This window comes from Pelodiscus sinensis, chromosome 2, assembly GCF_052426305.1.
Source record: "Pelodiscus sinensis isolate ZL-2025 chromosome 2, ASM5242630v1, whole genome shotgun sequence".
In the NCBI taxonomy this organism is placed as follows: Eukaryota; Metazoa; Chordata; order Testudines; family Trionychidae; genus Pelodiscus; species Pelodiscus sinensis.
The window spans coordinates 58109204-58136192 of NC_143053.1; the positions used below are offsets into that span (position 1 = coordinate 58109204).

General features: G+C 39.9%; 1 protein-coding gene across 5 annotated transcripts in view; it reads right to left on the minus strand.

Moving 5' to 3' along the window:
- Positions 1-26989, minus strand: part of SULF1 (sulfatase 1) — a 153697-nt gene that overhangs the window by 74223 nt on the left and 52485 nt on the right. The gene's annotated exons all lie outside the window — the stretch shown is intronic.

Below are 26989 nucleotides of genomic sequence, written 5' to 3' on the forward strand. Positions count from 1 at the left end.
CTGCAACTGAAAATGATTGATTGGTCTTGAGACTAAAGGTTAGCCACTTACACTTCAACATTTTTTGCATGACTGACTGAAGCCTTGTGAAAACATCACATTACACAATATGGGAAAAAAGCCTGGAGTAATGCCATCTCACTTTAGGGCATTAACATGATGAATGCAATTTTTTTAATAAATTTTATTTTGGGACTACAGATGCATTGCAGAAGCCTCATAATAATAAATAAATAAATAAATAAATAATAATAATAATAATAATAATAATAATAATAATAATAAAAGCAAGTCACATGGGAAAGTCTGCATGGGAATTAAGTTGCACCAGCCTTAATTAGAATGGAGCACTATTCCTCAGAAGGTCAGCACTCTCACACCTGAGACTTCATATCTAAGCATGCAGCATTAGCTAACAGCAGACAAATACCTAATTTAATGTGAGCAATCCATAACAGGAGAAAAAGGGATCCATCACTCATCTAAGAAGGTGATATACATCTTATGAGGGAGAACTTGACATAGACTGCTAGAAGAAGGATAGCTTGTTTTCACACACACCTATTATTTTAAGCTTCACAAGATACCCTATAAACAGTTTCATACCACTCACTCTGCAGGCTGTAATGACACCAGAGGAGTGTGAGTGTCTTTAAAACAAAAATCCATGTGTCTGGGGCAGAGTAATCCCGTCTTCCATTGTCTGTTCACCAACAAACATTCCGGTCTATGATTGACATTAGAGCAATGCAAAGCCAGTATGCATCTAGTGTTAAATGCCATTTCAGCGATTACACGACACTCAGATAAGTAGACTGGAAGTCTGCAATTAGGCTGGAGTGAGCTTTAAAAATACTTTAGTTTCCACATATTTGTTCCCGCTCACAGAAAAGCTGACAAAGAACAGGATTGCTGAAGAAGTAAGCATTCTTCTGACAGACACCACAGGCTTTTGACGAAAAAGCAAAAATACAGTTTCCCTGTCTGATCTTTAAATAGCAAATCTTTGAGTCACCTCACAAAGCCTGAAAAGATGTGTGAAGTGAGAGTCAAAGTTTAGTTTCTTATATCAGTTGTACTGTACAGCAAACTTTTCCAGACAATGTTGACCCAGAAAGTCACTGGGCAAAGTCACTGCACTGAGCAAACACTGGCACCAACATGTTTGAATAGTCCCCCACAGTAGGAATTGCAAGTTTCTGACAATTGTACCTCAGTGCTAATAAAATTTAGAACAGTCCAAACCAACAGTTAGTTATCTTATCTGGGTTACAATAGTTTGTCAGTGAGTTAAAAAAAATCCTTTTGGGTTAATTCTTTATATTATGAAGCAAACACTCTTGTTAGACAATTCCTTTTCTAGAAATAAAAGTATGAAGTACTTTCCAACTATTTAATATAGTTTTTCTCTTGAAAAGGGGGGAAGAGACAAATAACTAAATAGAACTAAATCTTAAAAAAAGCTTAATTTTATTTTTAAGTGTTCTTGCACAAGAGCACAGAAATTGATCACGCACAATGCTCTGAATAACTATCTTTTTTTTCTTTTGCACAGACAAGTCTTTATTCAAAAGTGACCTTTTAAAACCTTCTATCCTTTCACAGGCTGGTTTCCAGCTCCAGAAGGAAAGGAAGTAAAGAAGAAACCAGACAAAATGCAGAGCTTGATAGAGGAGACAAGGATGCAATGTTTATGTTGGATACGCTTTCGGAGCTTACAAGTGTGCTTAGAGTGAGGATATGTCCTTAGAGACATAGCAGTTGGTCTTGAAAAAGTCAAAAATAGGAGGGATTTTTAAGAGAGATCTTTTTTCTTTACATATTGCCTGCAGGAGCCATTCAAAGTGACTGGTGCAGCTTCCAGCATGCCAGGCACTGAATGGCAAGTCTAATATCAAATTGGACAGCCTGGCTGGATGGAAAAGAGAGCATCTTCACTGGCACCAGCTTGGGGGTGGCTTGGCAAGCCAGGCTCCTAGTCGAAGCCAGTCTACATGCTTCCCACCTATCACTTTCAGTCATTTGCTCTGAAGGCCATAGAAAAACCCAACAGTGATTCTGAAATATCTGTACTGACAAATTGTGTGGTATATAGTTATGCACAGTATTAATTTAAGTAAATGGGAGCTAGCATGCAGAGAAGCACCAGGATGGGGTAGAAGAGATCTAATTTGTCCCTCAATAGATATGCATGGCTTCTATTAATTTTTAATGTGCACATCAGATGGACATCTTAGTATTTAACACAATTTGGTCTATAACAAGTACGTTGTTAAATACTATGCCAGGATCATGAAACTGTTAATTAGACAAGTATTTGCTATATATTTGAGAGTGTTTGTGTCTGTCTGTCTGATCATCCGTCCGTCCATCCATCCATCCATCCATCTGTGAGTTCGTTTGTTCAAGAAATCCTCCTAACCTGTAATTGCTAGGATCACCAAATTTGGTATGCAACTTCCTCCTATCATAAAACTTAAAGCAAAGTCAGGATTTAGCTGTTCCAGGACAATGGGATGTGTGTGGAATGCAACTGTTTCTCATCAAACAGAAAGGGAAGTCTGTGACATCAGGAACAGTTATACCCCGGAAAGACACAGAGGGAAAGCGAATGCCACAGCCCTGGGGAGCAGCCACTGGCCAGCCACCATGGCCTCTGCTGCCCCTGCATGGTTCCAGGCAGCAGCCACTGGCCAGGCAGCGCAGATTCCCATCATCCTGGGTCAGCCCTGGTTCCCTCCACCCCACTGCCCTGAGCCCCCCACCTCCTCTCCTGAATTCCCCCCCACCACACACACACACCTTCCAACCCGCTGGTCTGACTCCTGCATCCCCCACCCCTACCTTGAGCCCTTTCTCGCTCCCAACCCTAACACTTGCACCCCACACAACCTGAGTCTCCTGCCCTGAGCCATCCATATTCCCAAGTCCCTGCCCTGACTCCTGCACCCCTTACATCCCCAGACACCTGCCCTGAAGACCCGAGCAACAGCAGGTAAATCTTGTAACATTATATAACAAATGGTCATGTGAGGCTTTTTATTAAATTTGCATCAAACCAACCTGGTAATTTAGAAGACATTATTCTTTTCAAACATATTGCCTTGATGGGCTGTCAAATTGCACAGAAATAATACAAATAAGAAGTCTGAATTCCAGAGTTATATTCAAGTACTTCAGTTAAAAAATGCTGACAGACATTACTGTTATGAGTTAAGTAGTGTTAATACCTTTCTCCGGTTCTATGCATAAATTTGCTCCTTAAAACAAAGCAAACAAATGAAAAACACAGCAATCCCTTACTGACTATGAGGCATAACAGAGTAAAGCAGCATTTCAATTTCCTGTGGGATATCAAGCCTGAAGCCATGGAAAATACTTGTACAGTACAACAAAATCGGGAAACAGCAGGATCCAGCACCTTCTCTTAAAGGTTAATCCACTAATCTTCCTTGTAAAGCATAGGATTTATAGCAAATACAAAGTATGTAGTTCCTATCTAGCTCTAGCCTCTATCTATTTGATATATGATATATTTTGCCAGTCAATCAAATTTAGCTGCTCACCTTCAAACTATAATCTGTCCATTATTATGTTTATCAGGCTGGATAAATAGATCCACTAACTATAATTTAAGGTAATTGCAGGCTCAGAGATTCATAACCTACACTTTAACAGCATAATTTCACAAACAACCGCAGACAGGAGATTGCCACTAGCTGATTTGAAAAGGGAAAAGCCTGGACTCCTTTGTAATCATGTATTTTTTCTAACCCACTTTTATAATTGTATAGAATAAAGAGCATTTTTATTAGGAGATTTCTAGTTGCTCTACCATAGTAATTATGGGCAATTCCAAATTTCAATGAAATTCTCAAAATGCAGAGTTGTGTGAAAATCAGCTTACTGGGGGGAGCAATTTTTACTTCAGTGCTATAGAGCTAGAGCTGAATCAATCCTTTAATAATCAAAACAATTCAAGCTTTATATTTTATATTAACTATGCACTACATGAAACAATAGTTTAAGGAAAACTTCTACCATATCTAGCACAAGAAAAGTGCTTTCTTGTTAAGTTACATACTTCTATTAACTCCATTTCCTAAATGTATTTTCTCACCATTTAATTTATTTTAAAACTTCATATTTCAGCACAAACAAGAAGTGCACTTGTCATACAAAGGAGGCTGATATAATTAAGCAGATGACGTGCCCCACAAGAAAAATCAGCCATTCATGAAAGCTGGTCACCAGAGGCCATTTCAAACAATGCATATTTCAAAGTAATCTAAAGTAATCCCTTCTCTCTACTGATTTGGTTTCCAGGCAGTCTTAAGCACATATGTGCGGAAAACAAGAGACTTATTAAAACCTGATGTTATATTGGAAGTTATAATGCAATAGGTTTATGATTGAATTCCCTGTCTCTGAGCTTTTAAAAGAAAAAAATCAGACAAGTTTATATGCTTATTGAGTTTGAGTGTCACGATATTTGTAGTTTATTAGCATTTGCTAAATAATTAAGACAAAGAAAAGTAATTAGCTGTGCACTACGTTTTAGAACACACTTCTAATTTCAGATTTTGATCTTTTAAAAAAGTTGACTATATCTTGACTTTCCAGCTACAAGCTAATGTAATGAGCAAAATATTCTAAATATTTTTCAGCTTAAACAGTGACCTTTGTGTATGGAGGAATTTAGGTAATTTTAAAATTCCTTTTTTAAAAATCAAATATCTTTTCTGTAATTCTGCTCTGTTCAACAATGTGGGACATTATTAAAACATACTGTAGAATAACATACTGAGGATTCAGTGATCCAGTAAATAGTCTTGAGTCAGGCAATGATATCACAGCAGAGAAAAAGAAGAACACAGTTTTTGTATTTTAAGCAGAACTGGGGTATATACATTTGATTTAAGTATAACCAGGATGACTTGTAAATTGTTCAGGAATACATTATAGATATGTTATTTTCCTAGAAATAAAATAAAAGACTCTTTAAATTCACAAGGCTTGATATTTAGATTGGTTTTGATATATTCCCTCAAAAAACTGCAACTCTGATCTGAGGACCCGAGGACCTTTTAAAAAAAAAATTTCTAAACACTTTGCCTTTTGTATACAAATGTATATGGTTGTTTAGTATTTTCTTAATTTGAATATACACAAAACAACATGTTTAGTACAAAATTCACACAAATATTTATGCCTTTACACACTACACACACGAGGCAGAATATGCTGACATCCATATTATAATGTATGTTTAGATACACAACATAAGGCACTGTATTTTATTTATTTAAACTTATATCCCTCCCTTAGATTAACTAATTGCATTAGAATTAATGCATGTAACTGATTGTTAATATACATCTAGACATAGATGCAGACATGTACAACTGCTATGAATATCCACACTTGATACATTCTAGTGTTATTAGGGCATCTGCTGACTTTCCAATTTAAGGCCAAACTCCTGAAAATTTGTAGTCATGTGAGTAATTCCATTAAAATTCAGATTAACCACTAATCCCAACAAATTAAAACTGAATTTATCAGGATTTCTAGTCTGAGTCAAGCTAGTGCAGGATCAGGCCTTTAAAGAACTTTCTTGTAAGCAGGATCTTCCTGATCAGGTAGCCCTTCCAATTCTAACACCCATACCTCAATGTATCTAAGAACGATATAAAAAGAACAAGAGATGCATGTAGTTCCTATCTGATAAGCCTTACAATATAGAGAAATCAGCGTACTCATAACTGTAAATAGAAAGTCAGAGCAAACAAAACAATCTGTTACAGGAACCAGATGCTTCATATCCTTTTCCATAAAGCCTTGTCAGTGGGGAAGCTGCACTGACTCAAGGGATGGCTAAGCACATCATCAGGTGTATCAGTGCCATTTTTAGTTGCCTTTTTTTTAACATATGGAGGCCCCAGGCATTCTCTCAGCCTCCTGAATTACATCACCAATAGGGGTACAAAGGTAAATCGACATCCTACAAAGCAGAGGACTTGTATCTACCTTAACAATAATTCTTCCAATCTCCCAGCATTGCTATTATCCTACAATCCCCATATCCAGTGTTAAAGGCATGCTCATAGCACACACCTGCAAACACTTGGAGGGGATTCTTCAGAGTGACCTATAATTGACCCACCACTAGGAAACATAGAATATCATCTCCACTATGCCCATAGCTCAATGCCAGAAGGAATGGCATTCCAAAACTGCATTTCACATCATAGCAGGTGAAAAAATTGCATTCCTGTGTTATTATTTAAAGCGATGCTCAGCTGCATTTAAATCACCTTTTCAAACCTGGTATCTAAAGCTAGAGACTTAAATCCATGTTTAGGACTGATCCTACAAACACGTATGTTCATGCTTAATTATGCAAGTGAATACTACCATTGAAGTTGACAGGACTTAATGTTTTGGGAGCGGGGTAGAGGTGGAAGGGTTAGGATGTTTTGTTAAATTGGAACTTAATTTGAACTTTCATGAAGAGGGGCATACTTTCTTGAATCAGGACCTCTATGAATATGACAATGAATTTGCCATCAGTATTATGTGCAGTAAAAGCAAATTATATATTAATATTGGGATTTCATAGATGAAATTTTTTCCATAAACTAGATTCTAAAAAGTGATGCCCATACAATCAGGAAAGAGAAATAACTTGTTCGACTTAACAGCCAAAACAAAACTAATCAACAAAATATGAATTGTGAATATGAAATACTCAAAGAGCTGCTTGCATGCAATGTACAGACTGAGATTTAAGAGACTGAGAGAGATTTATTGAAATGATCCCATTAATAATTTTGAATCACAAATGAATTTGAGACACAAGTGACTGGTACACATATCTGCTCCTTGCACTTTTGAGGGGGAAATACCTGCTTGTGCATTTTAGGAACAGTGATTGTGTTTTTGTAGGTATTTGCTCTTCCAGTGTAGGTGCACATATATGCAATTTTACAAATGTACAAGTGGAAGCATATAGGACATTTAGCTCAATAAGTTCATATGTGCATATGTTTGTTTGCAATTCATTTGCTTATTTTAGGAGATGTTCCAATACAACAATAAAGAGATTTGATGACATCTTTGAAGATAGTTATTTGCAGGCCTGAGCCAATTTTTTAGTAAACTGCCTGCTAGTGCATCAGGTTAAATGTATATTTTTAGCAGTAATGGAATAGGGAAGACTTTTACGCTTAATTATCTGAATATGCATCATGAATGGAACTTCAAGACTAGTGCCAGGAATAGAAACTGTTAAACATTACGTGCAGCCTTTTAAATGAAACAGTGCAGGTCAGAGATGGGCAGGGCCAAATTAATCAAAAACCACTCCCAGCTAATTGACATCAAAGAAGCAAGGGGCAACATTTTATATTCATACATGGATGTTGCTCTTGACTTAACTCAACTAGAACATCAAGAGATGTGGCTTCCTCTTTGAGCTGTCTCATCATTTATGATGATCAATGCCAGAACTCTTTAATGTCTGATTCTACTATATAAACATTTTTAAAGCTAACTGAACTGTCATTACAAATATCATACCACATGTCGGCTACTGCCATAACCACCTTGTTTGAATGGACAATTAGCCACCAGGGTCCCTGAATTCTGGATTAATCAAATAGCATTATAGGCCTTACTATTTAATCCAATCTACTTTAGTGTTTGTTTAAAGGATTCTCACTATTAGGAATGAGTGAAATAGGAGTAAAATAAGAATCCATTGAACTTTTGTCTAAAATTCAAGCCATACCTGAATTTAACTTGACAACAATATTGCTGACCAGTATTGCCTCTTAGCTCTGGTCTATACCTGCCTTATTTCGAAATAAGCTGAGGGTCCACACCACCAAACCTGTTATTTCGAAATAACGGGCTGGTTATTTTGAAATCTGTACTGCTGCTTTCCTGAGGGAAAAAGTTTATTTCAAAATAATTATTTTGAGAGTTATTATTTTGAATTTAGTTATTTTGAAATAATTTCCTCATACAGACATGCCCATAGTATCCTTACACTCCCCTGTAGGTCTATCTATATCCACCTGTTGTTTTGAGAGCAAGCTCTTTGGAGCAGGGACTATCTTTCATTGTACAATGCCTTGCACAATGGGGTCCATAACCAGTATGATAATACAAATAATAACAATAAAATAATAATAATAATTATTATTATTAATAATAAAGTATGAATAATGGGTTTTTTAAAGACTTTGGTTAACTCTTCCCCATCACGATTTTTCCACTTTGGATCCTCCATGAATTAAAAAATGTGAAATTACATTAGAAATGCTATTTTCCTCATATTTATGATCTTGCTAAAAGCAAGAATATAGTGATGGATAGTCTGATGTTTGTATTTCTGTGACACTTAGATTACAGTTTGTAAGTGGGTTTTGCCCACAAAAGCAACAGCTACCCATTTGAGAGCTTAGATTTGGATTGTCAAACAACATTGGACTGCAATTCCTCCTTCATTACCTCCAGACTTGGGATCCTCTCCCTTTGACTACAGAATCCCCACTCCACCTCCCTTGTCTCTGATTATAATTGTGCAAAAAGACAAAGTTATTTCTCAAAATAAAACATGGTTAAATGCTTAAAATGGTTAAAGGCCAAATTCTGCACTCTGTTGTGCTGGAATGACTCTGGACTTAGACAACTGAGGATACGTCTACACTACAGAGAACTATCAGAGTTGCTGTTGTTGATCTTCCAGAGTTCAAATGAGCAGGTCTAGTTAAGACATGCTAATTAGAACTGAGAGTGGCACTCTGGTCGATGCTGGTTGCCCTACTTCCATAAGGAGTAAGGGAAGTCGAAGGGAGAGTGTTCTCCCTTTGACTTCCTGCAGTGTGGACAGCACCAAAAGTCGAGTTAAGGTACTTTGACTTCAGCTACGCAATTAACGTAGCTGAAGTTGCATATCTTAATTTGACCTTATCCTGTACTGTAGATGTACCCTCAGATTGATGGAAGACTTCCTATGGACCCCAGTGGTTACTAGATCAGGCCCTTACCCAGGTATAATTAAGAGATCAATTTAGTTCAGATCAGCTTTGCCTTTGCTATTAATAAACTTTGAAGAGTTAAAGTACTCGAGATTTGAAAAAAACTAAAATTAACTGTGAATAGAGAAAAGAGCATTTGAATCTTCCTCTCCCAAACTAACATGTAAATGTTAAGAGCACAGCTGGAATGGAATACATGGATTTGATTGGTTGTTGATGAGTCACATGGGTATAAATGCTTCACATTTACCACATTGAATGCTCATGATATAGGAGCTAATTCATATGCCATGAATACCTTTCTGTCTATGGTGCTTTTTAAAATAAACAAGCAAATATGACTAATTTATCAGGCTTTAAATGACTGTTTTCTAATGGGACCTCCCACCCTCACATGTTTCATTTTAAAGCAATGTCTCCTCATAGGCAACCTAAATGCAATGTCCTATGAGTTCTGTTTTACTCAGTGAAACTTTTTTTTTTTGGAATGTGGAATTTCATATTTAGTAGCACTGTTGACAAATTCCAGTGGCTTTTGGAAATATCACTCAAGGTGCTTTATTGGTGTGTGAGCAGATTGCAGATTGCAGACTTCTAGGGTCAATTCCAGAGACAATAAATAAATAAGCATTTGCCAAGGAGCTCTTCCTGAATAAGAAAAATCATAAGTTTAATATTTCGAATTTCTTATCAAAACTTATATTTTTCACTTACTTTGTTATCCTTCCAATCCACACAGGAAGAGTTACTCTCCTGGCACTAGGACATTAAGCACTGAACCCAGGAGAACTGGATTCTTTTCTTGCCTTCTCCACTGGCCTGCTGAGCAGCCTCAGGCATGTCACTTCACCTCTGGGACCCAGCATCTGCACTAGCAGAAGAGGGGTAATGGGAGTTTCTTCTTCTGCAAAGTTCTGGGAAGTCTGCTGTTGAAGAGGATGATGGAAGAGCCAGATATTGGCTGCACCTACATATTCAATTCATTTGCCAAATTTGTATATTTCTTCATCTCAGTTGGTGAATTTTAACACAATTTTCTAACCATAATGAAGAGACTTATTTATATTAGCGCAGAGCCGAGGAACCACAGGCATGGACCTGTGCCCTGCTGCACTAGGCACTATACTGGGGGGGGGGGGCATCAGCTTCCCCGGGCAAGGTGTGTGTGGGGCGCTGGCTCTGTGGCCCCAGAAGGAACTTAGGGGCCTTAAGTGGAAGGTGCATAGCCAGGGGCATGCAGCTCTCAGTGCTGCCTGGGCCATGGTGCTGCCCCTACCAGCCCTCAGAGCCATTCGGAGTGCATGGCACGGCACAGGACTCCAGCAGCACTTTAAAGGCCCTGGAGCTCTGGCCTCCACCATTGCTGCAGTAGCAACAACCGGCAGCCCCAGGTACTTTTGAATCACCAGGCCCAGGGGCAACTGCACCTTTTACCCACTCCTCTCTGCAGGCCTGACTATATTCACACAGTCAGGAGTCTCCTAGAGCATGGGTTCCCAAACTGGAGTGTGTGCCCCGCTGGGGGAGTGTGAAGAAATTCCAGGGGGGGGGCGTGAGGTGACCCAGTTACACCCCTCCCCCCCGTCAATAGCACCCCAAGTTTTCCTGATTTTGGGTGGGGGTGGGGGTTTCTCAAAAATCAAAAAGGGGGCATGATGCTGAAAAGTTTGTGAGCCACTGTCCTTCAGGCAAAGGGAAAAGCATAACCAGACCTTGTTGTGTAGTTACTTATTTAGTCCACAATATAGTCGTGACTATTACATAAATTCCTATTACTTCTTGAAGCTTTGATATAAGCTGATTGTACTTGAAAATGTCATTCTGCTCTGCCCATACTAAAAGGCACCGTTTCCATTATAACTAACGAACTTCTCAGGCCTTGTCTAGAGCAGGATTTGAAAGGTGTTCACTAATATGTCCCTGCAGAATCTACCCTGTGGCAGGAATCACTCCTGAAGGCAGCCGTGGGCAAGGGTAAATCCTGCTAGTATATCTCCATTGGGGCCATGCTGTCAGGGGGGGATAGAGCCATAGTACTTCCATGCAGTATGACCTACCAATCCGCAAATCTCCAGGGAGCTGGAAGATTTAGGGCTCATTTAATGGGATGGAAACATTATCCCTCTGCCAAGAAAAATCAGGGAGAAAATCTGCAAGAGGATCTTGACAAAACTGGTCTTTTTATTGCCTTCCCATGGGTTTTGCGATGTGAAGAGAGAGCCAACACTGAATATTAGTACCCCAAATCTCTATACTGAAAGAATCCTGTATTCTTCTGCAGTTCCATGCTGCAGTATGTGAGAAATAACAATTTACTACACTACAAAAGCCCAAGCAGTAGTCTAAACTTCCCACTATGTGTCAAACAAAGAGAGCATGGAGAAGACTTAATTTTTTCCCCCGAAGAGAATACCCTGGAAAAACACTATAAATGTCATGCATCTTGACAAACCATCTTAATGCTCTCTTCAAAAGCACAGTTCTTCTAGAAGCCCTACATATCCTAATCCTTCACTTACCAGAAGCATGAGACAAAAATCATAGAACAAGATGCACTTTAGTCAGTCAATCAGACACCTGATTTTGTTTCATCCTCTTCTCCATTTTATTTTCTCTTTAGACTGCAAGCTTCTAGAGGCAGAAACATCATCTTCTTCTTAGCTGATAAATTATCTACCAGATTTTTGAGCCTATGTTACATGTGTGTGGGGCGCTGGCTCTGTGGCCCCAGAAGGAACTTAGGTGCCTTAAGTGGAAGGTGCATAGCCAGGGGCATGCAGCTCTCAGTGCTGCCTGGGCCATGGTGCTGCCCCTACCAGCCCTCAGAGCCATTCGGAGTGCATGGCGCGGCACAGGACTCCAGCAGCAATTTAAAGGGCCTGGAGCTCTGGCCTCCACCATTGCTGCAGTAGCAACAACCGATCAAACAATCAAACTGTTCAGTAAATATATACTAAGAATGATCTTAAAATCAACCATGCATTATGTTTATTTGTCACATGATACCAGCTTATTTTTCCATAAACTCGTATACTACATACATCATTTACCTTTGTTGCCAAACTATTGTATCAACATTGTAACAGTAAGAATCCTTCAAGTTTTCACTGACAGTGTATTGTTTTCTCCTTCAGACTGCACGGTTTTCATATAATATTGAGTTACACATGCGCTTTTCTACAGAACAGACTTAGAAAACAGGTTTATTAAAGCCCCTGAGAAATAGCAATGCTTTCTACGTTTTTCAATGTAATATTTATTAATCTGCAAATGAAACACTCCAGTGTTTTAAGTAACACCCATTACCACCTGGGTTATAGCAGTATCGTTGTAACAAGATATTCACTGCTCACCAAAGGAAACTACTGTAGCATATCCTTGCATAAGAACAAAATCCCCAAACTATAGACCCATATGTTTTCTCAAACTCACACAAACATAAGCTATACTGGGCAAGTAGGTTCTGCCAGGAAATTTTTCTTGAAAAGTCAGCAGTTCAGGGTATTCTGTAGGTATGAATTTTAAAAACCCCAAGATAATACAGAATAGAGCAAGTCACAAATTATCACCCTTAATTGGTAATCCATATTTCCCAGTCATTCTAATTACCCTAATGTTTAAGGCTGTGTATATCTATTTATTGCAAATATTATTTCCTGGCTTCTATGGTTTACAAATTTAAAGACTTAAAACAACTGTAATAATGGAATGCAGGTTTTAGTTTAGAGGTGAGGGCACTATGGAGTACAATCTTGTAAAGCAGATAAATATAAAAAACAACAAAGAGCAGTTGCTAATAAGTTTTTATTTTAATGTGAAATTACTTAAGACAAAGATTGAAAAGCACAGAGCGTATGTAAATTCCTGGACAGCGTGAAAAATGCCACAACTTAGCATCTACTACATGCCTAAGGTTTATAGTTTAAAAGATAATCCTTATGCTATATAGAATGAGTAGTTATAGGCTAACACGGCTACCCCTTGGAGACTTCATATGCTATATGTTAGGGCTAGAGTGGGCAATAAAAGGGCAATGGCTCACCAGGGTTAGCTCCTGATGGGCTGCTGCTATATTTACCTATGACTGCAGATACTGGCAAGTGCAGCTCCTGTTGGCTGCAACTCATTGGTCAAGGACAATGGAAGCTGCTGGAGGCAGTGTGGACCAGGACACCACTTCCAGCAGTTTCCATTGGCTGAGAACGGCAATCCATGGCCAGTGGGAGCTGCAATTGCCTGTACCTGTGGAGAGGCCGGTAAATATAGTAGTGGTGGCCCACCAAGGGTTAACCCTGGCAGACCGGACTTGGCCTGAGGACTGGTATTTGCCCACCCTGAGTTAGGGGAATACCCCATGGTAAAAGAATTTTGAGCTTACATTTATTTCTTCCTCTGTAAGGTCTATGATAGCTATAGAGCTTCTACAAATAATAGATAAACCTCTTATGATGTATTGTCTATTCAAGGGCCTCAAAACACGTAAAATATTGAGTGATTTAATATTTACTTCACAGGGATGAGATTATCACCCCATTTTACAATAGGGAAACTGATACACAGAAAGATTAATTGACTTTCTCAGACGCCCAGAAAATCTAGAACAGAGCCAAGAAGAGAAGCCACAAGCTACAACTGGAAGGGGTACTCTTGACAAAAATGCTTTTTTGTTGATATACGCTGTTTTGTTGAAGCTAAAACCTTTTATGGAGATGTATTAATTCTGACAAAATTTTGACTGGAAAGTTTATGAGGTCCAAACCTCCAATGACCTCACTTACCACTTCCTGAGGGACACAAACAGAAAACCCAACCTTCTTCATCTGAAAAGTGATGTTGTAATACATGTGTCATGGAAACATTCAAAAGGGCTTGTTTTCATTCCAATATGGAAAACAAAATTTGAAAACCTCAGAAGTTGCTGTGGAATGGGATTGTGTTCCTTTGGTCAGCTCCAATCTTAATGAAAATAATAGTGCAGATATTTGAGTCGTGCTAGAAAGACTTTCCAAAACCAGCACTGTTTTATAATTTGTTATGAGTCATGAAATGCTATGCTAGAAAGGACCACAAACCTGACCTCTGACCCCAAGGTAACCCTCCTCAAAGATATGTTTTCCTGTCTTGTTTCCATCAATTCACCCTTATATCTCCCCTTTCATGTTCTGATGTTAATTTTTCATTTTATTGATAAACTGAGCACATTTGATTAAGAAACAATTAAGAAAATAAACATAGAACTCTCTAGTGCCATATTAAGTGATTTGCAAAGTAAAATTAAGTTTTATTATTCTGCCCTTACATATTACAGGAATCTATTACCTCCATTATTTCTGTCAATATTTGTAGCAATTTAGGGGCTATATAAGGGGCTAGTGAAATTATAAGAGCAACTGTGGTGTAGCATCTATATCAACATACTGGCACTAGAGATGAACCACACTAAATTCTCTGTTAGCATCTTGTGTTAGGACTATTTATATTGCCTAGTGTGAGATACATCTGTATAATAAGAATAATGGCTACAAGCAACACCGAAAGGTTTATGTGAGTAATATACATGTTTATGTAATAACACCACATACACGCACGCATACAGAGCAAGAGAGCATTTTCTCATGTGTGTTTGATTTTTGCACACATCACATTTCCTCATCCTTTCCTTATGCTACTACCTTATAATACAAAACACATTGGTTCATGATGCAACATTCATTTTATAGGAGTTTTTAAAGCAAATTCAATATGCAGTGATCACACACTTTCAATTAAAATATCCCCTGAGGTTATATGAACATTTTATTCCTCCAAGAGCTATGGTATTTATCATCTATGGGCTATTTAACATCAATGACTGTTGTAGCAATGTTGGTTATAGTTAATTATGCATGACATCACTTGTAGCAAGTGCAACATTTATCCAAAAAACCCAGTTCAAATTAGCATATTTTTACTAGTAAAATAATTCCGGATGTATCCCAGAAAAACACTGCCATGTCCAGGGAACATGTTTGCTCTTCCGCTTTCTTTGTGGAAGAGCAAACGTGCTCTTTCGGAAGCCCTGTCTTCCTCGTTCTACAAAGAGGAAGGGAGCTTCCGAAAGAGGGAGATTTTCCAAAATTTGGCCCAGTGTAGATGGGCCAAATTTCAGAAAAGCCTCTTTTGAAGAAAAAAATCGGAAAAAGGTATGCAAAATGCTGAAAAAAAGGTGTAGTGTAGACCTAGCCTCAGATAGCAAATAGTGTTTCAGCAGTTATCCGAACTCTTTGTACATGGGTTCAAGTTCTCATGGAAAAAAAAAATCCTCCCAACTTGTGTGCGCTTCAGAAAAATGCACTTGCTGGCATGTGAAAAGATTTTTTAGCAACTCCCATCTGCTGCAGTTTTATTCAACTATAGAATTGTTATAGAACAGAAAGAGGTAAAAGAAATAATTTCCTCTCTTATCACAAGAATAGTTCCTGAATTGTGACATAATAGTGCCCTAGTGACATAAAGTGCTTGCCAGAGCAGAAGAAAGGAGTGTTAGTGTAAATGAAGATCAGGCCCAGTATATTTTATGAGATTCAGGAACTAGTTTCATGCTGAGAGAAAGATTTATTAGATATCTTTTACCTCTATCTTTTCTATACCCATAATGGATGGAAACCCCAACGGAAGGTGACTTTTACCATCTAGATATCAGAGTTCCATAGATTGTGATTAAATGTTATTAAAGCAGAAGCACTGACACAGATGTATCTCATAATGACTAATCATAATTATATAGCATCATCCAATATTAGTAATTACAGGCTATCATACCTCTTTATTAACCACTAGACGATTTGACACTTACATTATTAAATGTTTGGATATATTCTTTCGCAAGAGCTTCTTGAATTCAGCAGTTTATCCTCTGACACGGAGTGATTATACTTTTAACGAGTACCTACTTCCTTCCTCCAACAAAATTGAAGCATGCAAGCAACCTAAAACCTTCAGCAATAAGCAATGTACAGAAGTGATTCTTCAAAGAGTATTCTTTCAGATTATGATTGCTACCACTAAGACAGTAAATGAGATAGCTTCCTAAATGTGTGATTGCTTCCTTTCCTTCTTGCAGTTTTCATTATTATGTCAGCAGCAAAAGATGCCCCCTCCCAAACAATAACAACCCCTCCCCCACGTAAGTCAGGACTGAAGTCACTAACTGACCATTCTCATTCTTGGTGTCAGCCCTTTTATTTTTAAGCTCACATTATAGTCTGCTGCTGTTAACTGGTGCTTAAGAGAACCTGTAGGTTATATGCTACTATACCAATAATTTCACAGTTCACTTTTTCCGATGACACTTCCTCAGAAAGTCTCTAAGGGTACGTCTAGACTACCGCGTTTTGTCGATGGAAGTTTTGTCGACAGATACTGTCGACAAAACTTCCGTTGACAAAGAGCATCCAGACACATTGAGTTCTGTCGACAAAGCAAGCTGCTTTGTCGACAGAACTCCGTAGTCTGGACGCAATGTTACAGGCAATAACACCTTCTGTCGACAGACTTCTGTCGACAGAAGGTGTTATGCCTCGTAAAATGAGGTATACCAGCGTCGACAAAACTGCTGAGTTCTGTCGACGTTATGTCGACAGAACTCAGCGGTAGTGTAGACGCTGGTATAGTTTTGTCGACAAAAGTCCACTTTTGTCGACAAAACTAGGTAGTCTAGACACACCCTAACTGTCCATCCTCATTCTTGGTGTCAATCCTTTTATTTTTAAGCTCACATTATAGTCTTCTGCTGTAAAGAGGTGCTTTAGAGAGCCTGTAGGTTATATGCTACTATATCAATTATTTCACAGCCCACTACTTCAGATGACACTTCCTTGGAAAGTTACAAAAAGTATGTAAAAAGGCCAGGCAAGAGGTATAATAAAATGAGCATTTTGCCAGCTGTGAAGTAGACTGCATACATTGGGAAATGGGCCTGGTCCTGTGGCATACTGAGCTCCTTCTGCAAGGTGCCAAGTGCTTTCAACTTGTATTGACTTCAGGATTGTCTCCAGTACGAAGGCAGAAATAACACATTTAAATAGGAGGAGAACATTTAAATCTGGTAGATGCATAGGCAGACCTTCAAATTCATAATGTATGACCATAGATGTTAGGGTAACCCTTTGCAAACTGTAATGCATCTTTTCACACAGCAGCCAAAGCTAGAGTTTACTCAATGGGCATCCTTGGTAAATCAGGGCTAGTGTGTGACTGGTCTGCACAACACTGCACTTACAGAGCAACTTCTGTGACTCTTCTAACTTAGGCTGTATCTAGACTACATCCTTTTTCTTGAAAAAGGGATGTAAATTAGACTATTCAAAATTGCAAATGAAGCTGGGATTTAAATTTCCTGCGCTTCATTTGCATAATGGCAGCCGCTGTTTTTTTCAAAACTGGGCTTTTCAAAAGAAAAACGGCAGCTCAGATGGGGATTTTTTGAAAATAAAACCGTTTTTCGAAAGATCCCCGTCCAAACTACCGTTTTCTATCGAAAAGCCCTGTTTCAGAAAAAACATGGCCACCATTATGCAAATGAAGCACAGGAAATTTAAATTCTGGCTTCATTTGCAATTTTGAAGTGTCTAAGTTACATCCCTTTTTCAGGGAAAGGGATGTAGTCTAGACACAGCCTTATAGAGACAAAGTGCTTCCTAGGCCACTGATGGGGATGCAATCTCCTACATGCATTTAAACATCATTATATATTCCCTGCAGTACGTATATGGTGAGTGGTGAATAACGGTGCCGTGCTCCCCCAGAGGTGGCAATGTGGGAGTAACCTTTCCTTGCTCAGAAAAAACTTAAAAAACAACAAAAAGTGCAGTAGCACCTTAAAGACTAACAAAACATGTAGATAGTATTGTGAGCTTTTGTGGGCACAGCCCACTTCTTCAGATGATACTTCTTCAGAAAGTTACAAAAAGCATGTAAAAGGGCCAGGCAAGAAGCAAACCTTTCAGCAGCCCCAAGTTTTGTGGAATTGCTCTGCTCTGACCTCCCCATCCTCACCTTCCCACTTGAGGCAGGACTCTTCCTCCATTCACGGATTCCCAAGAGCCCAAAACGGAGGGGCTGTAGAAAACTGGGTGGCTTTGGGGCACCACTCAGATATGGCCAGATTGTCCCTCTGTGTTCTCCTCTGTGTTAAATTGCAATGCCACTCAGACAAAATTTGGCCTGTCTGCTCCTCAGTCTTCAGAGGGATGGACAGGCCAAACCTGAGTGACTCTGCACCTCTCTTCAGCCACCAGAAATGTCAGGAAGTATGGCTAAGCTGCCTACTTCTTCCTCCCTGCAGTGAGCTTTCGCAAGGGCCAGCAGGAACCAAACCCTTAGTGAAGAATATAAATTCATAATGTATCAAGAATATAAATTCAAGTCAACAGATAATGTAACAATGTCAGTGCAAGCATTAAAGCAGTGATAAATATTGAGAGCATTTTAAAGTCCATTTTACTTAAAGCTTTATGTGACAAATGGGATTTAAAAGAATCCCTCCCCTAAAAAAAAAAAAATTCTGCTCAACAGTGAAATAGGCTGGCCCCTCAAAAATAAGCAGCATTCTTTCTAAAATGACACAGAGTTGAATATTCAGGCTATTTTTGATTATAGGGATATGAATTGTCTCGCCTGCCTCATATCATGAAAAATGGCACTTAACTGCTTGGCTCACAGAGCATTTGAATGGAAAAAGCAGAAGCATCATTAATATTTATCCTTTTCTCCTAACCCTTAATATGCATGCTCCCTTTTGGAGTCTTAGAAAATCCAGCAATTATCACATCAAAGGTCATCAGTCGGCTACTGAAACGTCAATGCTCTGCTGAAGGGCCACTGATGCGAACTCTGCAAATCACACCGGCAATCTTTTTTCTTTTCTTCCCTCCTGTGACCTTTGTTGGCTTTATTTAATCAGCTTAAGAGACTTCTCTTAGTTTTCTCGTGATGATAGACAGTATACTAGACATAAAAAAATGTATACCATTGTTTTGTTTATACAGGTGGAATAAAAGAATGACTGTTTAATCATGCTGCACATTACATCCATTCTGAAACAGCATTAAGGACCATAATTCTTTTCATAGTTTCAAGCTTATCAGCGTCCACAAAGGTAGAAAAATAAGACCCTACCATGATGCTAGGAAATTAAAATCTAAGAAAAACTCCAAATGTCATAATAGTCTTGATTAAATTGAGAGCATTGGCAACACTGAAAGGCTAGATTCTTAGCGCTGAAGATGTCAGATTTTGATCACACATAATGAGAGGAGCATCAAATTTTCCAGAGACAGAACAATGCTATAGAATAAGACTTTCATTGATGGAAGTTATGTGAGCATAGCCTCCAAAGTTGGTAGGTCATTCATGCATGCGGGTACTTGGCTGCTTCTATCAGCTGCACCCTACTCACTAGAAGTGAGTGTATCAATATAAAGCCTGGCACACTACAGGTAGGTATCCCCCATATGCCACATGCTGCTATCTAACTCATTATGTTGGGTTTAAGTTTTGCAATGTGTTTTGGGTTAGGAATGATGTAACCCGGGGATTTCTAGGTTCTAGTCATCAAGTTGCCAGCATGCAACTTTCTCCATCTTTCCCCATCCATATCCCATAATTTTCACACTTTTAAAAAATATCCTTTAAACCTATGCAGATCTTTGGGTGTCTGCCTTCTCTGATACATGGAGCCCATAGAGACGTGTTCCCTGAGTGCTTGGGTGGCTACCCAGGAGAGATTTAGGTGCCACCCAGCTGATTAGCAAAGCGCCCACAGCACTGAAAATGCAAGACCCACGAGCCCCCTGATTTTCAAGAAGAACTGCAATGGTAGGAATGGGATGATTTCTTCAAGGACAAATTGCTAAAGGACATAGTGAAACATGATTTACATTGTTGATGGCATTCACAGAGCAGTCGTTGATTATGGACTGCAAATAAGCAGTGACTGGTAGCATTGCATCATAATGCAAATCTGGGACAATGAGCAATGGCTGCAGAACTTTGGGTGCACAAGGCCACATTCCTAGATTTATGTACTGAGCTCATCCAATTCCTCCAGTAGAGGACACCAGCAGGAGAACTGCACTGATGGCTGAAAAGCAAGTGACAATAGCACCATGGAAGCTTGCAGTGCTGGATTGCTATCAGTTAGTGGGAAATCATGCTCGAGTGTGAAAATCCGTAGTGGGAGCCACTGTCATGCAATTGAGTAGGACCATTAATCACTTCCTGGTATATAGAGTGCCTCTCAGCAATGTGCATGACCTAGTAGATAGATTTGCAGCAATGGTGTTCCTGAACAGTATGGCAATAGTACCCACACCCTTTTTTGGAAGCAGTCTACCTTGCCACAAAGTACATCTACTGAAAGGGCTACTTTTCTATGGTTATGGTAATGCTGGTGGATCATTTCATCAATATTAACAGGGGCTGTTCAAGGAAGGTACATGACACTCGCATCGTTAGGAACAAAAGGGTGTTCAGAAGGCAACAAGCTGATACTTTCTTTCCTCATCATTGGTGATAATGCAATGCCATTATCTGAGTCTTTGAGGCCTAGCCTATCCCTTTCTCAAAGCAGTACCCCTCAACAGCAGCAAGGAAAGATTCGACTAGCAGCTCAGCAGGTGGTAGATGAAGGGAGGGAACACTGGCAGTGTTTACTCCACGTTAGATCTCATGGAGAAAAATATCTCAATGATTCCGGATGTCTGTTGTGTTCTGCATAATATCTGTAAGGCAGAGGGAGAAAGCTGCCACCACAGCCAGCCACGAGGGCCATCACAAGAGCTCACTATGGAACTAAGGGAAGGTTTGAAAGTGCATTTTACCATAGAGCCCCAGTAGTTCTCTTTGCTGGACTGTTCTTTAGGCCTGAAGCTTTGGGTGCTGCTAAGAACTGGGGAGAGCTTGCATTTAAAACTGTGGCTGTGTTACTAAAGCTATGAAATATGTGGTTCTTGCTGTACAACTATAACATCACTTAGTTTTCTTGAAACTAGTAGTTCAGTGACGTTACATTTACAAACACTAGATGCTTTGAGTACTGCTATGTATCATGCAATGTGACATTTATTTAGTGACAAAAACTGCAGAAAAACCCAGTGGGTGAAAAACAGGCAATGAAATGCAAACTTTAAATATAAGCAGAATGGGACTTTGAAATGGTTGAGGCAGCCAACATTTCTGTCCATTTCAGTCTGCAGCCATTGTTATACAAACTAAGAACAGGGGGTGGTGTATTAAAGGTTTTACTTGCTGTGGAGTGGTAGGGATTCAGAGGGGGCAGGTGATGCTACGTGGAATGCTGGGGGTAGGAGGATGGGGAGCTGCTAGCATGGAGTTATTTAAGGACTTTGAAAAAAGGGGGGTAATCCTGGATTTATGGTCTTGTAGGTCATCCAGAGTCTACAACATTTGTGTTTTCTGCCTCAGAAGACCCATTACAGACTCTCCTTTTCCTGGGCCTCTCTTCTATTCACTCTCTCTGGCTCCATGCTATAGTCTATGTCAGTCTTCCAGGCCCTTAGCTCATGGCCTGATGTTGCACTGGTTTGCAGGCCCAGTCATGATAAGTATGGCCCACAGAGGGCAAAGAGGAAGGCAAAGGAATTTCATTTGCATGAAACCATAACATTTTCCATAAGCAGATACCTCACTCCTGAGGGGAATAAAGGCTATTGTGGTCCTGGAGCCACCTGGGCCTATATGCCACTAGTCTCTTTACTGCAAAGCTCCAGACAAACTTGTTGCGTAGTGGCATGGGAAAGTGTCCAACCACAGAGGAGGAAACCTTTGGGAGAACTTCATGGAAGTTTCAAGATCTCTCAGAAGGACATATCTCGGTGTACAAAGTGCTTTGCCTAGCCAGAACTTCCCAACACCACAAGGGAATGAAAAGCATCTAAAAAATCTGACCAGTTTGTTGGGTGAGAAGAGTTAGCAGCACACATAGAACAATGAAACATCAGTACTGAGGGGGCACCTTGGGGATGGTCTAATCATCATTTTTAAATGTATGCACTATAAGGGGAGATGTGTGCACACACTTACTGGAGGTTTCTCTCCCATCATCAGGCTTGCCTGTACTTAGCTGGTGGAGCTGTCTAGACTACAGTGGAGTCTCAAACAGCTCCTCCCACCAGTGTCTCTCCTCTCCAAGGTATCCATGGTGATTTGTTGGGTGCTGGTCTACATCAAGTACTATATGCAACTCATTGCAAAAGTGGGAGGTGTGTGACTGAGCCCCAGCTCAATTGTTGGCTTCTCTGGCCTTGTGGTAGGCTGGCCACATTTGCTTTGCTTTCATGCAGCACTGTTGCTAATTCCTGTTATACCTCTTTGCCTGCATACACCGAGAAATCTTTTAATAGAGGTTCACTTTTCTATAGATGTGCCTGCCCAGGCTCATCTCCCCACAGGCCCAAGAGATCTAATGCCTCCTGTTTATCCATTACAGGAGTGCATCTAGTGTATAGAGTTGGTTGGTTAGTTGCTCACCACAGGGGAGAGATGCTAGGTGTGCTTCTCAAGATGGGCATTTAGGAAGACGCATTTCAAATGCTGGATGGAGAGTTATTACCAGAACTCTGGGCAGTGATTTTACGATTGTGACCTGAGTGGTCACTATTGCAAAGAATGGAGACTTGTGGGATAGGAGTGTGAGGACTGTCAGATCAACATAGGTCATGCAGCATCTATACTCACACTGCATCACCCTTAGCAGGTTAACAGTGACTCCATGCTATTTGGTGAGGTGGTGTAACTGAGTCTATACAGCAAGCAGATAATATTGGAGACAAATCTGAGCATAGGCGCCTGCATGAATGCAAGGTAACTTATGTCAACTTAGATGTATAGAATAGATTGGGCCTAAAATGACTTGACCATCATTAATTCTAACTTTTTCCTCTCTTAAACTTGTACAGTGAATTTTTTGGATTCCCAGAAAAATCCAATGCTAATCGAAATATGACCTTTTTTTTCCCCTCTGTCCTGAACTATGCTGAATTAGGGTAAATTAAATTTACTAGGCAACATGATGGCTTTCTGCCCTGAAAATAGTTAACAAATGATCAGAGACCATTTCTCTGATGTGTCATGTCTTTTCTTATACTGTTTCTGGGTCTGATTATATAGCCAAGTCATATCACCAACTCTCATTAGTAAGAAAAGCCCTTTCACCCATTTGAATCTGACAGAATTAGGAGTTTGCCTATAGACTGCCATGAGGCAATCCCCAATAGCTTCATGCAGCTTATTGTTATTTAATTGTGTTCAGTGTTCTCCCCGATGTCTTCATTAAAGATACACAGTAGAAGTGTCGAATACGCATATCTACTTTCTGCACCGAATGCCACCAGGTACATCCTGCTGACCTGGGATTTGTTTTGAATGGAATTATTAATACTGTGCTCTCTTTCCCTCTCACAATACTGTGCTCTCTTTCCCTCTCACAACTACTTTGATATGTGCTAAGATGAGGCACTTAAGGAGATTAATGTACACATGACCAAACTAGAATTTTATCCCTCCTCACTGGCTCCGTCCCTTAAATCATATTGTTCAGGCTCCCTTCTTATTGTAGGCCAATTTTGAAAGGAAATGCCCATGGGCCTCCCACTTCCAGACAGGTGTAGTGACAGCTCAATTGGGTTCTTGTTGTGAGGGAGAGGGGGCTCGTTCCTTAGACCCATCTGATAGTATTTTATGAGTCGATACCAACATTCTTCAGCAGCATGACTGGAAACCCTGTTCTACCATTTAACTGGCCATTACTAGAAGGCTAACAATGCCCAAGAATGCACTGTGCTATGAAGGAGGCATACTTTAATGTCACTCCTAGGTGTAGTTTTCTCTACCACATTGCTCTGTAGATAAACAGAAGGGTTCGGAATCTACAGGACTGCTGGGCTAGACTCTTCCACAGCTACTACAATCACTAGAAAAGATTTTGTTTAAATAAGTGTACAAATGCAAGTAGCTTGAAAGGCAAAATACTGATTTGTTTAGATAGAGACTGAAAGTCCTGTTTGGGTTCAGAACAGGATTATCCTTATCATGCAGAAAAAACCAGAACATACTAAAGTATTTTATCTTGATGGTTCAGCATGAATGCATCATGTCATCCTCTGGGAAACAGACGTTTTAGTAATCTTAAATGGATCTTACAAAGCACAGAAGCAAGCAAGTTGTTGCAGGTACCTGATGGCCAATGAGATGTAATGAGAACAGAGACATTCTACTCTCTCATGTTCTCAGAAATACATTTGACTTATGGGCATCACATTACCGTGACATATCTCCCTCTTTCATTAGCATCCATCTTCTCTGGAACTCTACCACTTGTGGTTGTGAGCTTGTGAATCTGACTCCCCAAGCAGTCTGATGCAAGGTAAGGACCATATCTATCACACAGAGTGCTCTTAAATTTACAGTAAATGAGGGCTTTAAGCAACCTCAGGGGGTACTCTAAACTAGGCCTCTAACTTTTATTTACAGTAACTCCTCGCTTAATATTGTAGTTATGCTCTTGAAAAATGTGACTTTAAGCAAAGTGAAGTGAACATAAGAATGTAAGAACAGCCATACTGGATCAGATCAAAGGTCCATCCAGCCCAGTATCCTGTCTGCCAACAGTGGCCAATGCCAGATGCCCTACAGGGAGGGAACAGAAAAGGGAATCTTCAAGCAATTCCTCTCCTATCACTCATTCCCAGCATCTGACAGAGGCTCTGGACACCATTCCTACCCATCCTGGCTAATAGCCATTGATGGACCCAACCACTATGGGTGTATCTAGTTCTTTCTTGAACTCTGTTAAAGTCCTGATCTTCACAACCTCCTCTGGCAAGGAGTTCCACAGGCCAACTGTGTGCTGTGTGAAGAAAAACTTCCTTTTGTTTGTTTTAAACCTGCTACCTATTAGTTTCATTTGTTGACCGCTAGTTCTTATGTTATGGGAATAAGTAAATAACTTTTCCTTATTTACTTTTTCTACACCAATCATGATTTTATAGACCTCTATCATATCCCCCCTTAGTCTCCTCTTTTCTAAGCAGAAAAGTCCCAGACTTTCTAATCTCTCTTCATATGGGACCTGTTCCAAATCCCTAATCATTTTTGTTGCCCTTTTCAGAACCTTTTCCCATGCTAATATATCTTTTGTGAGATGAGGCGACCACATCTGTGAATCCAATCTCCCTAACTGGCCAACTAATTTAAATGGGCGGGGTGGTAGGGAGTGTTTAGGTAACAGGGAAATTTCTTTCACAGAAAGACATTATATACATATAGGGTACGTCTAGACTGGCAAGATTTTGCGCAAAAGCAGCTGCTTTTGTGCAAAAACTTGCCAGCTGTCTACACTAGCCACTTGAATTTGGGCAAGAACACTGACGTTGTAATGTAAGACTTCAGTGCTTCTTGCGCAAATACTTTGATGCTCCTGCTCAGGGATAAGCCCTCTTGCACAAGAATACTTGTGCAAGAGGGCCAGTGTAGACAGGCACCTTAATTTTTTGCGCAAGAAAGCCCAATGGCTAAAATGGCCATCGGAGCTTTTTTGCGCAAAAGTGCATCTATACTGGGCATGGATGCTTTTAAGCAAAAGCACTTTTTGCACAAAAGCATCCATGCAAATCTAGACGCTCTTTTGCAGAAATACTTTTAACAGAAAAACTTTTCCATTAATAGTATTTCCACAAAATCATGCCAGTCTAGATGCAGCCATATAGTATAATTTTTAAACAAGTTCTAATCAGATGGTTATCTGGGGATCTCCTTATCAGCTCTCTGAGCTTCTCCTAAGGCAACCGTCTTGATTTCAGGTGGGATATTTACCAGAGAATGCCTTGATGCACGGGCACCAACTGCCCCAGGCCTACCCCCACTCCTCTTGAGCGCATCATTGCTCCTTACCCAGGCCCTCCTGCCTCCTGAATACTGCCAAACAGCTGACTGCTGCGGGCAGGAGACACATGGAAGGGAGGGAGGGCAGAGTTGCTGATTTGTGGGGCCTTCTGGCAAGTGCTAAATGCTGGAGGGGCATCTGAGTGGGCCACCTGAGTCCCAAGCCCCCACCTGCTAAAAGGCAGCCAAATAAAGTTATAAGCAAACAGTACACAACTTTAAATGAGTATGTTCTCTAATTGATCAGGGATGAAACAATGTTAACTGGAACAATGTTAAGCGAGGAGTTACTGTATAGTCTTTGGACTGGATGGACAGAGAGCGGGGTGATGTTTAGCTGAAGTTGCTTATTACTAGGTTTTAATCCTTTCAACAGCAGCCTTAGTACATGAATAGCAAGGATACTTAATAAAAACCATGGCAGAGAGATCAATGGATGTAAGTAAGTTATGAAAATGTAGCAATACACAAAGATTCAGTCTCAGAGGGTTAATCATGTTAGTCTGTACCTGAAAAAACAATGATGAGTCCCATGGCTCCTTAAAGACAAACAGATTTATTTGGGCATAAGCTCTTTATTTGGAAGACAGGGGAGGTATCACGTGAGGATTACCTGTTGTGATCCCTCCCTCAGAGGCATCTGGTATTGGCCACTGTCAGCAGACAGGATACTGGGCTAGATGGATCTTTGGTCTGACCAAGTATGGCCCTTCTTATGTGAGGAAGCTTTCATGGGTAAAAAACACTTTGTTAGATGCATCCCCACTGGCCATGACAAGCATTGACTAGGTCCCCAGTGCTACTGCAAGCAGAGGACAGCCACACATCTGCATCTAACGAAGAGGTTTTTACCTACAAAAGCGTATGCCCAAATAAATCTGTTAGCCTTTAAGGTGCCACAGGACTCCTCGTGGCTTTTAAAGATTCATTTACATCTGAGGCCCCCTAGTAAAACAGCAACCAAGGTTAGCTCTTATACATATAATGTACCATTCATAAAA